This window comes from Helianthus annuus, chromosome 8, assembly GCF_002127325.2.
Source record: "Helianthus annuus cultivar XRQ/B chromosome 8, HanXRQr2.0-SUNRISE, whole genome shotgun sequence".
NCBI classification, from domain to species: domain Eukaryota; kingdom Viridiplantae; phylum Streptophyta; class Magnoliopsida; order Asterales; family Asteraceae; genus Helianthus; species Helianthus annuus.
Window position 1 is genome coordinate 75863738 of NC_035440.2, and position 11319 is coordinate 75875056.

The following is an 11319-nucleotide window of genomic DNA, read 5'->3' on the forward strand; positions in this document are numbered from 1 at the left end:
TAAATATTCCGGGTTTTGATTGGATGATGTGGGGTGTATTGACCGTATGGTGAGGGCGACCCAATATTCGAAAATATCTACTCATTTAATGATTAGCGTCAGGATTTAGAGAAACGGTAGAAAGTGTGAGAACGGTGAGAACGCTTATTGATAACGATCTATGGACTAGATTGGCGCAGTGGCATTATAGTAAATAACAACAATTTTACTACGTGGACGCGCTTCATTAGGGGTAAAAAAAAGTAAAAAACTATTTCTCACATAAAACGTCATTGAAAAATAAAACGTCAAATACATACAAAACGCCAATTTTATCACTGGGTACTTTTTTTGGGTTTTTATTTAAGCTCTCTAACTACAAAAACGCCAAAAAATATAAAACACCATTATATATAACGCCAAAGCTTACATCAGGATAAATGTTAATTGCATTTTTTGTTACAAAAATAACATCCCGCCAAAACTACACGCCAAAAAAAATTCTATAAATAGAAACGCCTCACTACCTTTCGTTTATCACACCAAAAAAACACACAAAAAAAACATAGTGGTTGCTAAAAAAAATTTACAACTAAATGTAAAACGCCAAAAAATACAACGACGGCAAACATCTTTTCTTTGATCCTCAGTAATGTTCTGTATGAAGCTTCATTGAATGATTTGTTACGTGAGTGTAGAAAGATTTTGTTGCATAAGATGCACAAAATTGAAAAAAGAGGGACTGATGACACTCATATGTCATATTGTCATCTTTGTTCCTGAAGAAGGTTTGGATGATAAGAAGAGACCTATACCAAAGTAAATGCTACTTTGGCCTCGATGATTATAATGAAGACGACAGGCAGATAGCATCCACCCACACGGGGTCGATCTATGTCTCCAACATCCATAAAGACACTTCAACACATGAACAAAGAAAATAAACAACGCCAAACTCAAAACGCCATTTATTGTCACATTTCTTGTAGTTTCAAAAGAAAAAAGAGACTGATGACATTGACATTTATTCTACTTGTGGTTTTTTTTTTTAATTTTCTTTATCTTTTGTTTGTTTTGTAATTTCAGTTAATAAATAACAAACACAATATTAATGCTATAATGAAAAAAATAATAAAATGCCAAAATTAGCAAATGCGTGTAAAACGCCATAATGCCATAAAAACACCCTCAAAAAACTAACAAACTATAATAAAATTAATTTGAACAACTAATATTATAAAAAAAAACGTGAAACAATGTGCAAAGAATATAAAAACAAAAAGAAGTCCAATAGTTATCTAACCGCCATTGGAAAACAAAACGCTATAATTACAGCCGTCAAAGATTTGACGTGTTACACCATAAAAACAGTTGAGTCTGAAAACAAAGCACATTAAACTGCAAAAAACAGTAAAATGAAACGACGAAAAACATAATCACTAACATTTATCTTTTTCAGAACGCCATAATTACCTGTCATATGCGGGAAAAAAAAAGTCAATATAAAAGAAAACCATGAGAACCCAAGCTCAAACACGCCAAAATATTTGACTAAAACGCCACATATTGTCCAAAACGCCAAAAAATCTAAAAATGGCTAAGGTTATTGCATTGAGGTTTGAAAGGAAAGAGAAACGATTCATCATAAAGTTCTCTGATAGGAGAAGGGTAAAGGTAAGGACAATCAAAGCAATGCTTGGAATGAATAAAAATGTTCAGAAGGATATCTTGGCCCTTGGAGTTCCATTAGACAACGATTGTGAAAGAACGAGAACTGTAATAAAAAGACTGAAGAGAAAATTTCCGGCAGAAGATGATGAAGATGATGATGATATTGAAGATACTCATATACCAAAACTTAGCAGTTGGGTATTGCATGAGGAAGAAGGAACACTTGAAGTGACTTATAAAAACGGGGTGCAATATTTAAGGCCAATGGAAGAAATGTTAAAGACAGGGTTGATATCTACCATTGAACAACTCTGTGATTTAACACTTTCAAACGATCCAAAATCCAAGGATGCAGTCATATTCAAGAATAGGTTGCAGCAAAGAAGAGACGAGCTAATGATGTTATACGAAAAAATGAAATTTGATGATGAAGAATCTGAAGAAAGTGAAGAACAAAGCGATGGGTACATCTCTGATGTAATCCCACCTACGGAAGACTATTAGTTTATTTTGATTTCCGTGTTATTGTAGTTTTATAAAATATTAATCTATGGTAATCAATTATTAACAAAAAAAAAGATACAAAACGCCAAAAATAACATGGAAAAAGCCATAACGCCAAAAAATTAACTACGTGACACAAAAAGAACTAATTCAACGAAAAGAAATCTGAGAAAAACAGTAAAACGCCAAATAATTAATAATTCTACATAACGCCAAAATTATTTTGCACGCAAAAAAAGCAGCATGTCAAACGCGAAAATAGTGAAAGGAGAAGAATACTAAAAAGACAAAAAAAAACCCCTCGGACACTGATCATGCCCCGCGCCACGTGTTCGGCCAGGATGTGTTCTCACCGTTCTCACACTTTTTGCCGTTTTCTCCTGATCCCGTTTCTTAATCATTATTATTATTATTGGATTCAACTATAATAAAAGTCGTCCGCGTTGCGGAACGGTTATATCGCAAACATCGCATGGATTAGTCCAAACGTTATGTGATGCGTTAATCATATGAAAATATGTGTTTCGAGGTATCTTATTGAACTCAATGCAACCTATATAAGCATTGCAATTGGATTAAAACCTAAAGAAATCAAATGTATACCGTACAATTATATCATATTATATGTGGCCCGAGTCATACATAGAAAATGTAACGCTTATAACCGAAATGCTGACACATATAATCAAAAAAATATTCATTAGAGCTTAAAAAAACCGCAATTTGACTCCACTTGGATCGAAACAAAATTTACAAAATATTAATAAACTCAAGAAAACATATTATATTTGACCTGACCCGTTTCCCAAAAAGTTTACGTCGAAAATACACAAACTCGAATTTATACCGAAACGTACATAATAATATATAAGTAAAATTTTGGTTTTTAAACGAAAACATATTATACTTAATCAGACTTGTTTCCATAAAAAGTTTACGTCAAAACGTAAAGTAAATCGAATTTAATTCGACATGTAAGTAAAAATATGCACATAAAAATTAGTTTTTCTTAAGTAAAGGAGGTTGTAGGGTAATTATTAGTAAAAAAAAACTTAATAGGTTAAATACGTTCATAAAACCGTGCCAAGTAGCACTAATGTCGCAACCCCTGACCCCTATACCGGGAGCGGGTGCCGCGAGATCCAGATCAGTTGTATCGGTGTTTATTAATTTGGCAGCGGAATACATCAGGACCGTAGTTAGGAAATATTTTTATCAGAGTTAAACACCAGACTTTTTATAATAATAAATCATTGGGGTAAAACCCAAGTTCATTCGACAGTACATTTGTAGGGATAAACCCTATCTATTGAAAACAAAAACTCTTTTTTATTGAGGTAACTTTTATAGCCACTTTTCCAAACCTTCAGTGCTCTCCAACTGGCTTCTATTGGCTTTCACATTGTGTTACCTGAAACGCGTTTTAAAAACATTTTTATCAACAATAAATACTGGCAAGTACATTCAATTTTGGTAAAACATCAGTTGTTTACACATTATTAAAGTCTTAAGGGCGATTACAATGTTTATATCTACATAATTACTCGGTCAGTACGTGTCACTCGACGAATCTGTGACTATGGTCATATCACACATTGGATACCCGTGCCCAATTGTGAAGGTTATCAAGTACTGTATACAAACCCCATAATACTGACAGCAATTGTAGAATTACAAAGACTTAATCACTATAATTGTATTTGAAAACAATTTGAGGTTTTGGTAAAACATTTTAACTTACAAAAATGTACTCTCAAATAGTGAGAAAAAGTGAATGTACTTACATTGTTGACTTAGGCGATATAATGTAACTATATCGCTTACAACGCTACTTTGCTTATATCGCATACTTTCAACACGCTATATCGCACATCACAACGCATACACTAACGCAAACGATGACATCGCGTGAGCACTTAAACTACTCCCCTCGCTCGTCGTAATGCCACGATGACATCGCGTGAGTACTTAAGCTGCTCCCCTAGCTCGTCGTGGTGCGATGCAAACGCTAACGCAGACTCAAACGCAGTTACTTATACTATGACCTGTTATATATAATAATAATAATAATAATAATAAAAGTATTGAAATTGTCTAAACGCGCACTCGCTGGCACGCGCAACTCAATTTATCGCACTTAACACGATGCTACTTATCTCGCTATAACGCTTAAAGTACCCACAATGCTTAACGCAACAAAAACACGTCGGACAAAACAAAAGATTAGAAAACTAACAAACGGAATCGGGTTGTCCGAATGGAACATCCGGTCGAATGGACTTCCGTCCGAATGACCATCCGCTCGGATGGCCATCCGATCGGATGACCATTCAATCGGAAGCCATCCGATCCATTCCACCACCTTAACTTTCTCTCACCTATAAATAGGACCATTGTGTCTCATTTCAACACTTTGGTTCTCTCATCTGACCAACTCGCTTCCAAGGCACTTTCAGTCACTTTTCATCATGATTCAAGGCTATTTCGTAAGTATTTCTCCTAAAATCTTGTACAATCTTCATCACCAATCACTTTTACACCATTTTCTCCAACAAAATCACTGATTTTCTTATTGAAATCGTCTGATTTATACAATCTTGAAGGTGGTTCTCACTCGGTTTCTTATGCAAACTGTAGTGTGACGTCACCTCATCAAGAACAGTTTAGATCTGAAGGATTTCTACACTAATCAACACGAATCTCAACAAGATTTCAATAATTTCAACTGTTTTCAAAGTTTTCTCCAACTTTTCTTCACTTTTATATAAATCGATGGGATTGGACTCAAACTGACTTTAGGCTCGTTCTTTAGGCTAAAGCCGGCTTGAAAACAGATTTCCACCGGAGAGATGACCGATTAACGGGCCAGACCCGAAACTCCGTCAAGAACAGTCAATCTGATTGAATGGGGTGATTCCCACCCGATCGAGCGAACTGGACTTAGAGTGTTTCCGTTGTTTGACACGTCGTCACGTCGTCTCCGTTAAACTCGAACTTTTAAACTTAGAAATTTGACAAAGTTTACCAAATAACAGATTACCCAATCGAATGATCATCCGATCGAATGACCATTCGACCAGGTGATTTGTCTTTTATACTATTCCTTGTTAAAAAACAACTTAGATAAATTTCAAACTACTAAACTCTCGATCGAATAGCCATCCGATTTTATGGCCATTCATCCGGATGACCATCCGACCGGATAACCTGTTTAGATACTACAACGAAAACTTCAAAGGTTTTCAAAACAATTTTCAAACAACAGAACACTCACTCGAATGGCCATCCGATCGAATGACTATCTGTTTGAACAATCTGCCCATTTAAAACTTTCAAGAACGCTCGCACTCATTCGAATTGGCCAACTGTTCGAATGGTCATCCGCTCGGATGACCATCTGTCCGGATGACCATCCGATCGAATTGGTATTCATCCGTTCGACTCACCATTCGACACTTATCTCATCCGACACGCTATTCAACGAGTTATGCTACTGTTCACAGGCTAACTCGACGCGCTATCAATCAATCCAATCAAGTTGTGTTTACTTGTTAAACACCTACTGTGAGTATACTTGACCCCCTTTTTAAACACACTTTGGGGTGTAACATACGTTCATATCTAAAACGCACCTATCAAAACGCAGCGATGATGGATTGAAGGCAAAAAGTGCGAAAGCAAAAAGGGGTTCGAGTATACTCACAGCGATGATGGATTAAAGGGAGCGCGTAGAGATAAATTAGCCTGATCAGAATAATAGCATACCGATAAGCGATACGTAAATAGGGTGAGGTGTCAGTGGATCGGATAGCCAGTCGATCGGTTGACAATCCGCTCGGATGGTCATCCGATCGGGTGACCTTTCGACTGGATTGTTTCCTCCTTTGGGAAGGATGTGCTTGTGTATGATGGCAAACACAGAAGTGCTTCTACCCTTCAGGTCGATCGGTCGAACGATCGTTGGATCGGGCGACAATCCGGTAGGTTGAACACTTAGTGAGAACAAGTTCACAGCAGTTTGTCACTCGATAGGATTGTAGTTCGATCAGGTGGCAAGCCATTGTATTTGAACAGGTTGAAAATTGTTTAAGTGTTGAGGTCAAAACATCACATGGTCAAAGTGGCAATCCGATCGGGTGGTAGTCCGATCGGACGACATCTCGTTCTATATTTAATCCTCAAAAGTTTGGAATAACGTTAAGAGTGGGACCCCAAGGTGCAAGCCGATCTGGTGGCACTCCGTTCGGACAGCAGTCCGATCAGACGTCAATCCGACCTGGTCGGCCTGATCATCTTCTTCCTTGGTTGTTTTGATAGTTTTGTAGTTTTATCGAGATGGTGTGACAACGTGCTAACCAACAGAACCCCACCATGACTCTAGTAGTTCGGCCGAACAGGAATCACCCAAGTTCAACCAGTTAACCGGTTCAAGACGGTTGGTTCTTGGTTAACTCGAAATTGGTGTTCTCGTGGATGGAATCCAGATCTTGAACCAACACAACACCAAGAAAGAGTAGAAGGCTAGAACAAGGCCCGATTCTATCGGTTTTGAGTGCATTAAGTGTAAAAGAGTTGAAAGAAAGTTAGGAACCATCTTTCAATCCTTTTTGACCGTGAATATGTTTAGATCTATGCAAGATCTTTGTTTATTCGTGTGGAAATCGATTAGATCTAAGTTGTTCTTGGTGGATTGAGGCCAAAACATGAAGTTCATAAGAACACCATGATGACATCATCCTAGAACACCTTAAATCTAGTGAATTCACGGTTAAAAGTTAAGATTCAAAAGATAGAAAGGTGTAGGAGTGCGTGTAGATTAAGGAAGTACAAGATTTAGGACGAGATCTTACCGGAATAGCGAGAAATCGGATAAAAGGTGAGGTTAGGGCGCTTGGTCAGACAAGAGTGTGCAAAAGTGGTTAGTGTGATGTTGACAAGGGTATTTATAGGGTTTCCCAAAAAGGAAACGGTGGGATAGGGCTGGTCGATCGATCTGGCAACTTGGCCGGGTGGCTGCTCGATCGGACAGCACCTCGATCGGGTGGCCGTTCGGTTGGCTAGCCACTCGATCCGAGTGCGCAGTGCGACGACTTTTGTAGTTTCGATTTACGTAATGAGCGTTGTGATGCAGTAGAGTTTCCTATTCAAATTACTTTTAATCCCAACTACTATATCTAACATACAATCATCCTAAATAACTTGCGTTTAGTGTTTGCGATTCGATTGCGATAGCGTTTCGATTAATCACCACAACATAAACATAATTACACATGCACAAGTAACACATAAGAGGCACACACATGTATAACAATAACCATAACACGTAATTCGAGTTGTGAGCGCGATTGAGATAAGCGACAATCGATAAAATAAGCGATAAACATTGATAAATAGCGAAGAAACCTCGATTATTAATAGATACTCCACATAATACAACTAACATAAACAATTCATTAGACTAACTACGAGTCAAAGAAGTCAAAACAGGAATTGAGTAAGGGGTGACAGATCGCAATTAGCAATTATTTCTTCCTTTAACTTCAATCTTGACTTTGACTTTGACTTTCGAAACACGGGGTGTTACAGCCTCCCCTTGTTTAGGGAATCTCATCCCGAAATTAGGGTTCAGCCGTAACAAACAACTGCGGGTACTTCTCCTTCATGTCGCTTTCGAGTTCCCAAGTGAACTCTTCGCCTCATTTTCCTTCCCATCGAACCTTCACAATGGGAATGCGTGAGCGTCTGAGCTGCTTGGTTTGGCGGTCCATGATTTCGGCAGGCTTCTCCACGAAGTGTAGTGTTTCGTTTACTGGAGATCTTCCAGAGGCACAAACAGATCATGTTCAACCAGGCATTTTCGGAGGTTAGACACATGGAAAGTCGGGTGAACGTTGTTAAGCTCCTCTGATGGTTCGTCTGTAGGCCACTTTTCCGATCCTTTTCAGAATCTTAAAGGGTCCAACGTATCGAGGCGCGAATTTCCCTTTCTTGCCGAATCTGACCACACCCTTCCAAGGTGATACCTTTAGGAGTACATGGTCGCCAACGTCAAATTCAAGGGGCTTGCGTCTTCTATCGGCGTAACTTTTCTGACGACTCCGAGCTTTCATCAAGTTGTCTCTTATTTGGAGGATTTTGTCAGTTGTTTCTTGTAATAGCTCGGGACCGGTTAATTGTGAGTGACCGATCTCGTGCCACACAATAGGCGACCGACATCTTCTTCTGTATAAGGCCTCAAATGGTGCCATTTGGATGCTGGAATGATAACTGTTATTATAGGAGAATTCGACAAGAGGTAGGTATGCGTCCCAATTACCACCGAAGTCTATGACACATGAGCGAAGCATGTCTTCCAAAGTACAGATCGTTCTTTCAGTCTGACCATCGGTTTGTGGATGGAATGCGGTACTCAGATTAAGCTCAGTACCGAGTGCAGCTTGAAACATTTCCCATAGACGCGAGGTAAACCGACCATCACGAACATAAATGATGTCTCGAGGCGTACCGTGTCACAGATAACTTCATTCGTCTAGATTCGGGCTAATTTTTCTACCTTGTAGTCTTCTCGTATTGGCAGGAAGTGGGCTGATTTGGTCAAACGGTCGACGATAACCCAGATGCTATCGTGACCTGCGGTTGTACGTGGGAGTTGGGTTATGAAGTCCATGGCTATGCTTTCCCATTTCCACATCGGGACCACATGTTGCTCAAGCAAGCCAGAGGGCCTGTGACGCTCGGCCTTCACTTTCGAACAGATCAGGCACTTCCCAACGTAGAGGGCGATATCTCACTTCGTGCCCGGCCACCAGTACTTGTAGCGAAGGTCCTGGTACATTTTATCGGCACTGGGATGAATAGAATACCAGATTTGTGGGCTTCGTCCATCAGAATCTTTCGCAAATCGTTCCGCTTGGGAATCTAAATTCGGTCCAGAGGAATATCCCACTCGATTTATCCACTAGCTGGGCTCCATCGTGATGAATCCTTTCTTTCTTCAAAGTACGCTCGGTAAAACATGCATGCTGGGCTTCGCAAATGAGAGACTCGAGATGATGCTGGGCTGGAACGTTATGAGTACTCTACTGGTAGCTCCTCCTGCTGAGAGCGTCGGCAACGACATTTGCTTTGCCTGGGTGATAACGAATCTCACAGTCGTAATCGTTGAGAAGTTCTACCCATCGGCCTTGACGCATATTAAGTTCTTTCTGGTTGAAGATATGTTACAGACTCCTATGGTCGGTGAAGACCGTACTGTCACACCCTTATATTTACACGTGTCATCGGTGGGCCCAGTGGGGAGTACGTGACGTAATTGATATCATCATAGTCAAACCACACAATTTAAATGCACAGCGGAAACAAAAGATAAATATATTACAATCCGATATGAAGTAATATCCAAGTATTACAAACAGAAAGTAAAAGATCCACAGGCGGATCGCAAATAAAATGAATCATTGTTCAACAGACTTCAGGCATCCTAAGCTTGCGAGGCTTTTATTGATGCTAAGGAGTGGCCAGCCTATTACGCGTAGTACCTGCACTTAGCCTTTTTGGAAATTACGTCAGTTTTCACTTGTAAATACAATTTAACTGACTCATTTTGAAAACGTTTAGAAAATTGATTTGAATGCCCGCGGCACAAAACTTTTTATAACTTGGGATAATTATTTGCTTATAATCTTGTAAAAGAATTACATGTCTGTTATGCGTTCAGTTGCCCGGGTCGTACCGGGTTAAAGATTAATAGACACACCACTTAATATAATTCCGTCGCGAGACTTCTCTCGACCGACGATTATACTTTATTGAAAGGCACTACAGGTGTACGCCTACACCCGTGTGCTAAGGTCGTGGCCATTCTTTGAATGATGCCAAGGATATCCGGGACATGGTCATTAAACCCCCAAAGGCGTTAAACAAACAAAAAAACATTTTTAAACGGGTTCTCTTGACAACACTTAACCACCGACCGGTTAAGGTCAATTACCCGACCAAGCGGTATTTTATATACCGTACCCCAAGCCCGTATAAGGGAAAATAAGTTAAAAGTATTTAACTGAGCAAATTTATACAATTTATCCTAGCTGTATACCACCAAGCAAGTACAGATTGCTTTTACTGGGCTCCTAAATCTGGAACGAAGGTTTTTTAATAACCTATTAGATTCCTAACGGGTCTTTGATTAAGCCTATGCTTAGACCGGTTAGTTTTTAAATGAAGATTACGGTTTAAACGCACGATAAGGTGAAGACCGTTTTAGAATGTGGTTTTGACCCGACAAGCTTGCATACTTGTTTAATATGGGTAACTTAATCACATTCTGGATTTTGAGACAAAAATGATATGGTTTGACCCGTTTCGGCTAAAATGGGTAAACTAGTTACATAAGCCGATCCGAACGCGTAAAGTGCGTAACGAGTGACCATAAGAGTCATATACAAGTTTTCTAAGTTAATATGCCTTAAATATGTTGTGATATCAGTAGGATACCCTCCGTTATACCCAAAACGAGTTTAAGACCATTTTATGCCCCGTAGGGGTATTTTGGTCATTTTAAAAGTTATAAGAGAGTTTAAATATCATTCTAGTTCCAGGTATGATATAATCAGTAAAAATACTTAGTTTACTAAGTTATAACGTTAGGGTATAGCATATATGTGAAATTTACTACTTATAACCAAACTATGCACCGCAGGGGCATTTTGGTAATTTCACATAGGCTTAAAAGGTCAAAACTGAGAATCTGAGTTTAAAAACTTTTCCTTACTGTTAAAATATAAAAATTTATTGAATATATCAGTAGGCAGCAACCCTTATATGTTTAAAATAGTTTTGATACATATTATGCGTTAAAAACGCTTAAAAAGGCGATTTGGAGCCATTTCCGGGTTTTGTATAGAAAGCTGATATTTTTATTATTCCAGAAGGCTCAAAATATTTTATTTATCATATTATATCAGTAGAAAAAGGTTCGGGGTCAAAAGGATTTGTAAAATTCATTTTATAGCCCAAAAGGGCAAAACCGGCAATTACCGAATCAAGCCTATAACCCTATGTTATGCTCAGCCAAAAAATAAATAAAAATCTTTAAAAATCCCAAAATATTATTTTATATCAGTAGGTAAAAAGTTTGGTATCCAAAAATTGGGTTTAGATAGGATA